We start from the raw sequence: 13940 nt of genomic DNA on the forward strand, positions 1-13940 counted from the left end.
AAGGAGAGGGAGGGCAGTTTTCACTATATCATTTCTGAAGTAGACAGACTTTTCTTTCAGAACTGTTCGCCCCTCCCTCTCCATTGCCTGCTCATTCATTTGTATCTCTATGAAGTCTCTTCCTCTCTCTTATCCCTTGCTCCTTTTCATTTGAGTCTCTCTCTTCAGTCTTTCTATCTCTCTTGCTCTCCATTTGTCCACCCCACTCTCTCTCTTCTCCTTTAAATCACTCGCTCCAGTCTCTCTCTATACCATTCCTGTCCAGTCTCTCTATTTTCTATCTTTCATTCCTCTCGTTCTTCCGAGGCCTGTGGTAACGTGGCCTGTAAACGTTTCCATCTGAGAGCTGCAGGACACATCAGAGGGAATGTCACAAGACCCCCATAACTACAACCAGTCTCTCTCTCTCTCTCTCCACTCCCATCCCCCTCCAACCAGCTACGCAGAATCCTTTCCACCCTCCAATACACCCACACCCACAGCGCCCTCCTCTCTCCACCCTCCAATACATACACACCCACAGTGCCCTCCTCTCTCCACCCTCCAATCAACACACACCCACAGCCCCCCTCCTCTCTCCACCCTCCAATACACACGTTCCCTCCTCCATCCTCTCTTCCCCCAGATACTAATCTCAAACATGCAATTATTCCACAGTGCTCATCCTGCTGCCTCCCTGCCTGCCAATCCGCCATGGCCCAGTTCAGACACAAACATTATTATTTCATTAGGAGATTCCACCAAATTGTTAGCCTACGCCTAGAACTAGACCTCTTTCTGTCCTCCTCAATTTTTCTTCCTCTCCCTCGCTCCCTTTCTCCCTGAGTAATAACAAATACACTCCATCACCCCTTCCTCTCCCCTCTTCTTCCTCTAGCAAGGAAGGAGCGAGTTTACAGTTGGCCCATAACACAGAGTGAAATATTAGAATAATATTACCTTGATAAGCGGGGAATCGAATCAAGGTGTTTATACAACAGAGGCAATCCTCTGAACAGCGCACCTTCAATATAATCTGCAGCCGAGAGGGACTCATATTAAACACACTCATAAACAGTTTATTTGTTTATGAGTGAGGGAGAACCACTGCTGGGGAAATTATGTTTGTATTGATTATACTGCTTTGGTATACACAGCACACAGCCATGAGCTCAGGTTAACCTAGGAAATTGCTTCCACTTTTTCATTTGGTTACTGATTTGATGAGCAAAGAAGTGTTTAATCAATACTGCCTAATTCCTCTTTGCACGTACTGAAATAGTGTTGTGAATACAGACGATTGATGATGTATTAAAAGTTGAGTTCTCCAATGGTAAACAAACTATTTACTCATGGTTTATAATGAGTTTACAAGCAGCCCTTAAAATGAAGAGTTCTCCATGTTTTCTAAAATGACCTAATCTGCCAGTGCTGACATCACCAACGAGAAAAAAACCTGACCCCGCCCCTCATCCCCATAACGACCCTGTGACAGACAGTGGAGCACCTCCAGCTGTCAGAGGTGCAGTATGATTGAGTGTACAGTAGTTAGTATGTGTTGAATCCCAGTATCCCACATTTAGTCATATATTAATAGACCTGCTATCTTTAACAGTCCTGGCTGACTGGGCCCGACCTATGATCCTTCCCAACAGGTCACGCTCTCTGGTCCTTCTAGTGGTTAGAGCGTTGGGCCAGTAACCGAAAGGTACAAATCTGTCGTTCTGCCCCTGAGCAAGACAGTTAACCCACTGTTCCCCAGGCACCGAAGATGTGGATGTCAAAATTAGGCAGCCCCCCACACCTCTCTGATTCAGAGACACATTTCAGTTGAAGGCATTCAGTTCTACAACTGACTAGGTATCCCTTCCACCCCATGGCAACCCCCAGGCCATAGCCGCGGGAAGTAGGGGTGCTGAGGGTGCTGCAGCACCCCCTGAAAAATCTGAATTAAAACATTTGGCACCAAAATGGACAGCAACCCCTCCCTCAAACTGCTTCCAGTGGCTATGCCCCTGTCACTCCCCTGGCAACCACTCTGATGCTAGCAGACATATGGTTATGGTGAACATCGTCACCTTAACCCCTCACTCCAGTCCAGTTGATGAAGACCCATACACACAGTACGTGAACACACTACCAAACCAATTGTGCCGCTAAACTTGACCCCAGACCACAAGAATTCAACATCATCCACATCCTCCTCCAAATACATTACTCAATACAGTTTATTGGCTTGAATATGACGTACAGCCAGGTTATGGACCACATTCTCTGCCAACACTGCTGAAATATGAACGCAACATGTGATGTCACAGCAGCGTTTGTGGAAGGTCACATGTGAACTGGGTGGTGCTCTGCTCTGGGTTGGTTTCCAGACATTTGAACCCCAACCTTCCACTACAATAGTAACTACACTGACACTATTAGTAAATATGGGGAAAGACAGCTTTCAATGGACTGAGAGTACTACAATAGTTATGAGTGATTCACATGATCTCAGCAGCCCGTGAAAAGTCAACCCACATAAATCTCCCCTGGGTTCACTTCACATGCCACATCCAGTGTGTGATAGTTAGCCCTCTAAGGTGGGTCTGTTAACCGTGCGCTGTATTGACCATATGTCCCTCCATCTGTGGAGAGACGGAGGAATGCAGAGGGTTAATGGGCCTTGCACTTGCCGAGAAGGAAAATAAATGTGTGAAAGTTTAGCTGTCTGGGGACAGGGAGGGGAGAGATAGGGAGAGAGGAAGAGAGGGAGAGATGGGGAATTAGGGGACAGGAGGGCGAGCCAAAAGGAGAGAGGCCTGTTTGTGTGAGACTGTTGGGGAGTCTGGAGAGGCCGAGGCTGGCTGTATAAGCCCTGGTTCTGGCCCTGTCTCTGTTAGTATTCATCTGGGTCTGGTGGGCCTGTTTGGTCATGCACTACCATGCTGCTTCTCTCCTTAGTTACTGGTGAAGGATCTGCCAAGGAGGCTTTTCTTCTGTTCTCTACTTCTCTCTTTTATTCTCACAGTCATTCTCTCCCCGCCTCCATTTCTCATCCCTCACTCTTTTCTTCATTCACCCCCTCTGACCCTCTGTCAAAATATCCATCTGAGCCCTTCTTCGACCCGCCTTTCTGGCTCTCTTTCCCACTCTCTCCTTCCATCCCTAACCTTCTCTCTCGGTGACAGGATGTGGCTTAGTCTTACCACTGGCTCCATGGGTAGAGTTCAGTGTGTCTCAGAGGCCCAGGGTTATAAATACTCCCATCTCAGCCATGCACACAGAGACAGACAGAGAAACAGATATACAGCCCACTGGTAATATATAGACACCCCTTCCATGACTCATATCACCCAGTCACATCCAAGGCCAAACACCCATATGCAGGTGGTCTGAAAAATGCATATCCCCCTATCCCATATAAGTCACATTCAGTACATCGAGTAAGACATCTTGTTCTAAGTTGAGAGCAGTCAAAACAAATCAGAAAGTCATCATTCAATCACAACAAATGCACATTTTACATAAACAAATAAGTAGTTGAAACATAACCGAAAGCTACATGCATAATGAATCAATGTACCCACTTTAAACATGTATCCAGAGGCAACTTGAGCATACTTCCTTATTACCGCGTAACCTTGCAAACAATACCTCCTATTCTATACTCACAGTTTAAATACCTAACCGACAAGGCAAATTTAAACATAGACCTACACTGGCTGGCTACTAAACATCCAATTCCATAGAGTAGTGAAGCATGCAAGGATCAGACATTTACAATACAGACCTCGGACAAGAACTATGTGTACCCATTGTCTAAAATAATCTCCAGACTTCCAAGTATTTGTCTCCATCCTTCCTCAGTACAGTAATATGGTGCAGGTGCCTCCATCCTTCCTCAGTACAGTAATATGGTGCAGGTGTCTCCATCCTTCCTCAGTACAGTAATATGGTGCAGGTGTCTCCATCCTTCCTCAGTACAGTAATATGGTGCAGGTGTCTCCATCCTTCCTCAGTATAGTAATATGTTGCAGGTGCCTCCATCCTTCCTCAGTACAGTAATATGGTGCAGGTGTCTCCATCCTTTCTCAGTACAGTAATATGGTGCAGGTGTCTCCATCCTTTCTCAGTACAGTAATATGGTGCAGGTGTCTCCATCCTTTCTCAGTACAGTAATATGGTGCAGGTGTCTCCATCCTTCCTCAGTACAGTAATATGGTGCAGGTGTCTCCATCCTTCCTCAGTACAGTAATATGGTGCAGGTGTCTCCATCCTTTCTCAGTACAGTAATATGGTGCAGGTGTCTCCATCCTTTCTCAGTACAGTAATATGGTGCAGGTGACTCCAAGCCTTCATCAACTGAGGAGTTTCCTTCATATGCTACCACTTCTATGGCTGCTAGCAGTCCATTCCATTTAGATTAGTGATCATTTAGAAAAGGTACCAAGTAGGGGACTAATTAACTGTATTGGGACCAAGCCATTAGAGTACACCAGGGGAGGCTCCTCAGAGGAGGAAGGGAATGACCATCCTCCTCAGTGAACTTCATTTTAAGATAAAAATTGTAAAACATTTTTAATTTTTTTTTTTTTTTAGATAAAACTACACAAAATATAATCACATGTAACCAAATAATTGATTAAAACACTATTTTGTAATGGTCTTCAGTAGTCTCAACATCACTCTGTAGGGTAGCACCGTGGTGTAGCCGGCGGATAGCTAGCTTCCGTCCTCCTCTGGGTACTTTGACTTCAAAACAAAACCTAGGAGGCTCATGGTTCTCACCCCCTTCCATAGACTTACATAGTAAGTATGACAACTTCTGGAGGACGTCCTACAACCCAGCACCCTAACTGCCTCCCTGACCCTACCATCCCAGCACCTTAACTGACTCCCTGACCCTACCATCCCAGAACCCTAACTGACTCCCTGTCTCCCTGACCCTTCATCCCCAGCACCCTAACTGACTCCCTGACCCTACCATCCCAGCACCCTAACTGACTCCCTGTCTCCCTGACCCTTCATCCCCAGCCCCCTAACTGACTCCCTGACCCTACCATCCCAGCACCCTAACTGACTCCCTGACCCTACCATCCCAGCACCCTAACTGACTCCCTGACACTACCATCCCAGAACCCTAACTGCCTCCCTGACCCTGACCCTACCATCCCAGAACCCAAACTGACTCCCTGACCCTACCATCCCAGCACCCTAACTGACTCCCTGACCCTACCCTCCCAGCACCCTAACTGACTCCCTGACCCTACCATCCCAGCACCCTAACTGACTCCCTGACCCTACCATCCCAGCACCCTAGCTGCCTCCCTGACCCTACCATCCCAGAACCCAACTGACTCCCTGACCCAACCATCCCAGAACCCTAACTGCCTCCCTGACCCTACCATCCCAGAACCCTAACTGCCTCCCTGACCCTACCATCCCTTCACCCTAACTGACCCCTGACCCTACCATCCCAGCACCCTAACTGCCTCCTGACCCTACCATCCCAGCACCTTATCTGACTCCTGACCCTACCATCCCAGAACCTAACTGACTCCCTGTCTCCCTGACCCTTCATCCCCAGCACCCTAATTGACTCCCTGACCCTACCATCCCAGCACCCTAACTGACTCCCTGTCTCCCTGACCCTTCATCCCCAGCACCCTAACTGACTCCCTGAACCTACCATCCCAGCACCCTAACTGACTCCCTGACCCGACCATCCCAGCACCCTATCTGACTCCCTGACCCTACCATCCGAGAACCCTACCTGACTCCCTGACCCTACCATCCCAGAACCCTAACTGACTCCCTGATCCTACCATCCCAGAACCCTAACGGATCCCTGACCCTACCTTCCCAGCACCCTAACAGACTCCCTGACCCTACCATCCCAGCACCCTAACTGACTCCCTGACCCTACCATCCCAGCACCCTAACTGACTCCCTGACGCTACCATCCCAGAACCCTAACTGCCTCCCTGACCCTGACCCTACCATCCCAGAACCCAAACTGACTCCCTGACCCTACCATCCCAGCACCCTAACTGACTCCCTGACCCTACCATCCCAGCACCCTAACTGACTCCTGACCCTACCATCCCAGCACCTAACTGACTCCTGACCCTACCATCCCAGCACCTAGCTGCCTCCCTGACCCTACCATCCCAGCACCCTAACTGACTCCCTGACCCTACCATCCCAGCACCCTAACTGACTCCCTGATCCTACCATCCCAGAACCCAAACTGACTCCTGACCCAACCATCCCAGAACCCTAACTGCCTCCTGACCCTACCATCCCAGAACCCTAACTGCCTCCCTGACCCTACCATCCCTTCACCCTAACTGACTCCCTGACCCTACCATCCCAGCACCCTAACTGCCTCCCTGACCCTACCATCCCAGCACCTTAACTGACTCCTGACCCTACCATCCCAGAACCCTAACTGACTCCCTGTCTCCCTGACCCTTCATCCCCAGCACCTAACTGACTCCCTGACCCTACCATCCCAGCACCTAACTGACTCCTGTCTCCCGGACCCTTCATCCCCAGCACCCTAACTGACTCCCTGACCCTACCATCCCAGCACCCTAACTGACTCCCTGACCCTACCATCCCAGCACCCTAACTGACTCCATGACGCTACCATCCCTGCACCCTAACTGACTCCCTGACCCTACCATCCCTGCACCCTAACTGCCTCCCTGACCCTACCATTCCCAGAACCCTAACTGCCTCCCGACCCTACCATCCCAGCACCCTAACTGACTCTTTGACCCTACCATCCCAGTGCCCTAACTGACTCCTGACCATACCATCCCAGCGCCCTAACTGACTCCCTGACCCTACCATCCCAGTGCCCTAACTGCCTCCTGACCCTACCATCCCAGCACCCTAACTGACTCTTTGACCCTACCATCCCAGCACCCTAACTGACTCCCTGACCCTACCATCCCAGCACCCTAACTGACTCCCTGACCCTACCATCCCTTCACCCTAACTGACTCCCTGACCCTACCATCCCAGCACCCTAACTGCCTCCCTGACCCTACCATCCCAGCACCTTAACTGACTCCTGACCCTACCATCCCAGAACCCTAACTGACTCCCTGTCTCCTGACCCTTCACCCCCAGCACCCTAACTGACTCCCTGACCCTACCATCCCAGCACCTAACTGACTCCTGTCTCCCTGACCCTTCAGCCCCAGCACCCTAACTGACTCCCTGACCCTACCATCCCAGCACCCTAACTGACTCCCTGACCCTACCATCCCAGCACCCTAACTGACTCCCTGACGCTACCATCCCAGCACCCTAACTGACTCCCTGACCCTACCATCCCTGCACCCTAACTGCCTCCCTGACCCTACCATCCCAGCACCCTAACTGCCTCCCGACCCTACCATCCCTGCACCCTAACTGACTCCCTGACGCTACCATCCCAGCACCCTAACTGACTCCCTGACCCTACCATCCCTGCAACCTAACTGCCTCCCTGACCCTACCATCCCAGCACCCTAACTGCCTCCCTGACCCTACCATCCCTGCACCCTAACTGCCTCCCTGACCCTACCATCCCAGCACCCTAACTGCCTCCCTGACCCTACCATCCCTGCACCCTAACTGCCTCCCTGACCCTACCATTCCCAGAACCCTAACTGCCTCCCGACCCTACCATCCCAGCACCCTAACTGACTCTTTGACCCTACCATCCCAGTGCCCTAACTGACTCCCTGACCATACCATCCCAGCGCCCTAACTGACTCCTGACCCTACCATCCCAGTGCCCTAACTGCCTCCTGACCCTACCATCCCAGCACCCAACTGACTCTTTGACCATACCATCCCAGCGCCCTAACTGACTCCCTGACCCTACCATCCCAGTGCCCTAACTGCCTCCCTGACCCTACCATCCCAGCACCCTAACTGACTCTTTGACCCTACCATTGGGGATCCCAGCACCACCCCTAACTGACTCCTGACCCTACCATCCCAGCACCCTAACTGACTCCCTGACCCTACCATCCCTTCACCTAACTGACTCCCTGACCCTACCATCCCAGCACCCTAACTGCCTCCCTGACCCTACCATCCCAGCACCTTAACTGACTCCCTGACCCTACCATCCCAGAACCCTAACTGACTCCCTGTCTCCCTGACCCTTCATCCCCAGCACCCTAACTGACTCCCTGACCCTACCATCCCAGCACCCTAACTGACTCCCTGTCTCCCTGACCCTTCATCCCCAGCACCCTAACTGACTCCCTGACACTACCATCCCAGCACCCTAACTGACTCCCTGACGCTACCATCCCAGCACCCTAACTGACTCCCTGACCCTACCATCCCTGCACCCTAACTGCCTCCCTGACCCTACCATCCCAGCAACCTAACTGCCTCCCGACCCTACCATCCCTGCACCCTAACTGACTCCCTGACGCTACCATCCCAGCACCCTAACAGACTCCCTGACCCTAACATCCCTGCAACCTAACTGCCTCCCCTGACCCTACCATCCCAGCACCCTAACTGCCTCCTGACCCTACCATCCCTGCACCCTAACTGCCTCCCTGACCCTACCATCCCAGCACCCTAACTGCCTCCTGACCCTACCATCCCTGCACCCTAACTGCCTCCCCTGACCCTACCATTCCCAGAACCCTAACTGCCTCCTGACCCTACCATCCCTGCACCCTAACTGCCTCCCTGACCCTACCATTCCCAGAACCCTAACTGCCTCCCGACCCTACCATCCCAGCACCCTAACTGACTCTTTGACCCTACCATCCCAGTGCCCTAACTGACTCCCTGACCATACCATCCCAGCGCCCTAACTGACTCCCTGACCCTACCATCCCAGTGCCCTAACTGCCTCCCTGACCCTACCATCCCAGCACCCTAACTGACTCTTTGACCATACCATCCCAGCGCCCTAACTGACTCCCTGACCCTACCATCCCAGTGCCCTAACTGCCTCCCTGACCCTACCATCCCAGCACCCTAACTGACTCTTTGACCCTACCATCCCAGCACCCTAACTGACTCCCTGACCCTACCATCCCAGCACCCTAACTGACTCCCTGACCCTACCATCCCTTCACCCTAACTGACTCCCTGACCCTACCATCCCAGCACCCTAACTGCCTCCTGACCCTTCCATCCCAGCACCTTAACTGACTCCCTGACCCTACCATCCCAGAACCCTAACTGACTCCCTGTCTCCCTGACCCTTCATCCCAGCACCCTAATGGTGCACTCCCTGACCCTACCATTCCCAGCACCTAACTGACTCCTGTCTCCCTGACCCTTCATCCCCAGCACCTAACTGACTCCCTGACACTACCATCCCAGCACCCTAACTGACTCCCTGACGCTACCATCCCAGCACCCTAACTGACTCCTGACCCTACCATCCCTGCACCTAACTGCCTCCTGACCCTACCATCCCAGCAACCTAACTGCCTCCCGACCCTACCATCCCTGCACCCTAACTGACTCCCTGACGCTACCATCCCAGCACCCTAACAGACTCCTGACCCTAACATCCCTGCAACCCCAACTGCCTCCCTGACCCTACCATCCCAGCACCCTAACTGCCTCCCTGACCCTACCATCCCTGCACCCTAACTGCCTCCCTGACCCTACCATCCCAGCACCCTAACTGCCTCCCTGACCCTACCATCCCTGCACCCTAACTGCCTCCCTGACCCTACCATTCCCAGAACCCTAACTGCCTCCCTGACCCTACCATCCCAGCACCTTAACTGACTCCCTGACCCTACCATCCCAGAACCCTAACTGACTCCCTGTCTCCCTGACCCTTCATCCCCAGCACCCTAACTGACTCCCTGACCCTACCATTCCAGCACCCTAACTGACTCCCTGTCTCCCTGACCCTTCATCCCCAGCACCCTAACTGACTCCCTGACCCTACCATCCCAGCACCCTAACTGACCCCCTGACCCTACCATCCCAGCACCCTAACTGACTCTTTGACCATACCATCCCAGCGCCCTAACTGACTCCCTGACCCTACCATCCCAGTGCCCTAACTGCCTCCCTGACCCTACCATCCCAGCACCCTAACTGACTCTTTGACTCTACCATCCCAGCACCCTAACTGACTCCCTGACCCTACCATCCCAGCACCCTAACTGACTCCCTGACCCTACCATCCCTTCACCCTAACTGACTCCCTGACCCTACCATCCCAGCACCCTAACTGCCTCCCTGACCCTACCATCCCAGCACCTTAACTGACTCCCTGACCCTACCATCCCAGAACCCTAACTGACTCCCTGTCTCCCTGACCCTTCATCCCCAGCACCCTAACTGACTCCCTGACCCTACCATTCCAGCACCCTAACTGACTCCCTGTCTCCCTGACCCTTCATCCCCAGCACCCTAACTGACTCCCTGACCCTACCATCCCAGCACCCTAACTGACCCCCTGACCCTACCATCCCAGCACCCTAACTGACTCCCTGACCCTACCATCCCTGCACCCTAACTGCCTCCCTGACCCTACCATCCCAGCACCCTAACTGCCTCCCGACCCTACCATCCCTGCACCCTAACTGACTCCCTGACGCTACCATCCCAGCACCCTAACTGACTCCCTGACCCTACCATCCCTGCAACCTAACTGCCTCCCTGACCCTGACCCTACCATCCCAGAACCCAAACTGACTCCCTGACCCTACCATCCCAGCACCCTAACTGACTCCCTGACCCTACCATCCCAGCACCCTAGCTGCCTCCCTGACCCTACCATCCCAGCACCCTAACTGACTCCCTGACCCTACCATCCCAGCACCCTAACTGACTCCCTGACCCTACCATCCCAGAACCCAAACTGACTCCCTGACCCAACCATCCCAGAACCCTAACTGCCTCCCTGACCCTACCATCCCAGAACCCTAACTGCCTCCCTGACCCTACCATCCCTTCACTCTAACTGACTCCCTGACCCTACCATCCCAGCACCCTAACTGACTCCCTGACCCTACCATCCCTTCACCCTAACTGACTCCCTGACCCTACCATCCCAGCACCCTAACTGCCTCCCTGACCCTACCATCCCAGCACCTTAACTGACTCCCTGACCCTACCATCCCAGAACCCTAACTGACTCCCTGTCTCCCTGACCCTTCATCCCCAGCACCCTAACTGACTCCCTGACCCTACCATCCCAGCACCCTAACTGACTCCCTGACCCTACCATCCCAGCACCCTAACTGACTCCCTGACCCTACCATCCCAGCACCCTAGCTGCCTCCCTGACCCTACCATCCCAGAACCCAACTGACTCCCTGACCCAACCATCCCAGAACCCTAACTGCCTCCCTGACCCTACCATCCCAGAACCCTAACTGCCTCCCTGACCCTACCATCCCTTCACCCTAACTGACTCCCTGACCCTACCATCCCAGCACCCTAACTGCCTCCCTGACCCTACCATCCCAGCACCTTATCTGACTCCCTGACCCTACCATCCCAGAACCCTAACTGACTCCCTGTCTCCCTGACCCTTCATCCCCAGCACCCTAATTGACTCCCTGACCCTACCATCCCAGCACCCTAACTGACTCCCTGTCTCCCTGACCCTTCATCCCCAGCACCCTAACTGACTCCCTGAACCTACCATCCCAGCACCCTAACTGACTCCTGACCCTACCATCCCAGCACCCTATCTGACTCCTGACCCTACCATCCCTGCCCTACCTGACTCCCTGACCCTACCATCCCAGAACCCTAACTGACTCCCTGATCCTACCATCCCAGAACCCTAACGGATCCCTGACCCTACCTTCCCAGCACCCTAACTGACTCCCTGACCCTACCATCCCAGCACCCTAACTGACTCCCTGACCCTACCATCCCAGCACCCTAACTGACTCCCTGACGCTACCATCCCAGAACCCTAACTGCCTCCCTGACCCTGACCCTACCATCCCAGAACCCAAACTGACTCCCTGACCCTACCATCCCAGCACCCTAACTGACTCCCTGACCCTACCATCCCAGCACCCTAACTGACTCCCTGACCCTACCATCCCAGCACCCTAACTGACTCCCTGACCCTACCATCCCAGCACCCTAGCTGCCTCCCTGACCCTACCATCCCAGCACCCTAACTGACTCCCTGACCCTACCATCCCAGCACCCTAACTGACTCCCTGATCCTACCATCCCAGAACCCAAACTGACTCCCTGACCCAACCATCCCAGAACCCTAACTGCCTCCCTGACCCTACCATCCCAGAACCCTAACTGCCTCCCTGACCCTACCATCCCTTCACCCTAACTGACTCCCTGACCCTACCATCCCAGCACCCTAACTGCCTCCCTGACCCTACCATCCCAGCACCTTAACTGACTCCCTGACCCTACCATCCCAGAACCCTAACTGACTCCCTGTCTCCCTGACCCTTCATCCCCAGCACCCTAACTGACTCCCTGACCCTACCATCCCAGCACCCTAACTGACTCCCTGTCTCCCGGACCCTTCATCCCCAGCACCCTAACTGACTCCCTGACCCTACCATCCCAGCACCCTAACTGACTCCCTGACCCTACCATCCCAGCACCCTAACTGACTCCATGACGCTACCATCCCTGCACCCTAACTGACTCCCTGACCCTACCATCCCTGCACCCTAACTGCCTCCCTGACCCTACCATTCCCAGAACCCTAACTGCCTCCCGACCCTACCATCCCAGCACCCTAACTGACTCTTTGACCCTACCATCCCAGTGCCCTAACTGACTCCCTGACCATACCATCCCAGCGCCCTAACTGACTCCCTGACCCTACCATCCCAGTGCCCTAACTGCCTCCCTGACCCTACCATCCCAGCACCCTAACTGACTCTTTGACCCTACCATCCCAGCACCCTAACTGACTCCCTGACCCTACCATCCCAGCACCCTAACTGACTCCCTGACCCTACCATCCCTTCACCCTAACTGACTCCCTGACCCTACCATCCCAGCACCCTAACTGCCTCCCTGACCCTACCATCCCAGCACCTTAACTGACTCCCTGACCCTACCATCCCAGAACCCTAACTGACTCCCTGTCTCCCTGACCCTTCACCCCCAGCACCCTAACTGACTCCCTGACCCTACCATCCCAGCACCCTAACTGACTCCCTGTCTCCCTGACCCTTCAGCCCCAGCACCCTAACTGACTCCCTGACCCTACCATCCCAGCACCCTAACTGACTCCCTGACCCTACCATCCCAGCACCCTAACTGACTCCCTGACGCTACCATCCCAGCACCCTAACTGACTCCCTGACCCTACCATCCCTGCACCCTAACTGCCTCCCTGACCCTACCATCCCAGCACCCTAACTGCCTCCCGACCCTACCATCCCTGCACCCTAACTGACTCCCTGACGCTACCATCCCAGCACCCTAACTGACTCCCTGACCCTACCATCCCTGCAACCTAACTGCCTCCCTGACCCTACCATCCCAGCACCCTAACTGCCTCCCTGACCCTACCATCCCTGCACCCTAACTGCCTCCCTGACCCTACCATCCCAGCACCCTAACTGCCTCCCTGACCCTACCATCCCTGCACCCTAACTGCCTCCCTGACCCTACCATTCCCAGAACCCTAACTGCCTCCCGACCCTACCATCCCAGCACCCTAACTGACTCTTTGACCCTACCATCCCAGTGCCCTAACTGACTCCCTGACCATACCATCCCAGCGCCCTAACTGACTCCCTGACCCTACCATCCCAGTGCCCTAACTGCCTCCCTGACCCTACCATCCCAGCACCCTAACTGACTCTTTGACCATACCATCCCAGCGCCCTAACTGACTCCCTGACCCTACCATCCCAGTGCCCTAACTGCCTCCCTGACCCTACCATCCCAGCACCCTAACTGACTCTTTGACCCTACCATCCCAGCACCCTAACTGACTCCTGACCCTACCATCCCAGCACCCT

At 54.0% G+C, this 13940-nt stretch overlaps 1 protein-coding gene across 2 annotated transcripts in view; it reads right to left on the reverse strand.

Annotated features, from left to right (window-relative positions):
* Nucleotides 1-13940, reverse strand: part of LOC115118009 (cadherin-like and PC-esterase domain-containing protein 1) — a 79083-nt gene that overhangs the window by 55193 nt on the left and 9950 nt on the right. The window lies entirely within an intron of this gene.

The sequence above is a fragment of the Oncorhynchus nerka genome, linkage group LG23 (assembly GCF_034236695.1).
Source record: "Oncorhynchus nerka isolate Pitt River linkage group LG23, Oner_Uvic_2.0, whole genome shotgun sequence".
NCBI classification, from domain to species: Eukaryota; Metazoa; Chordata; class Actinopteri; order Salmoniformes; family Salmonidae; genus Oncorhynchus; species Oncorhynchus nerka.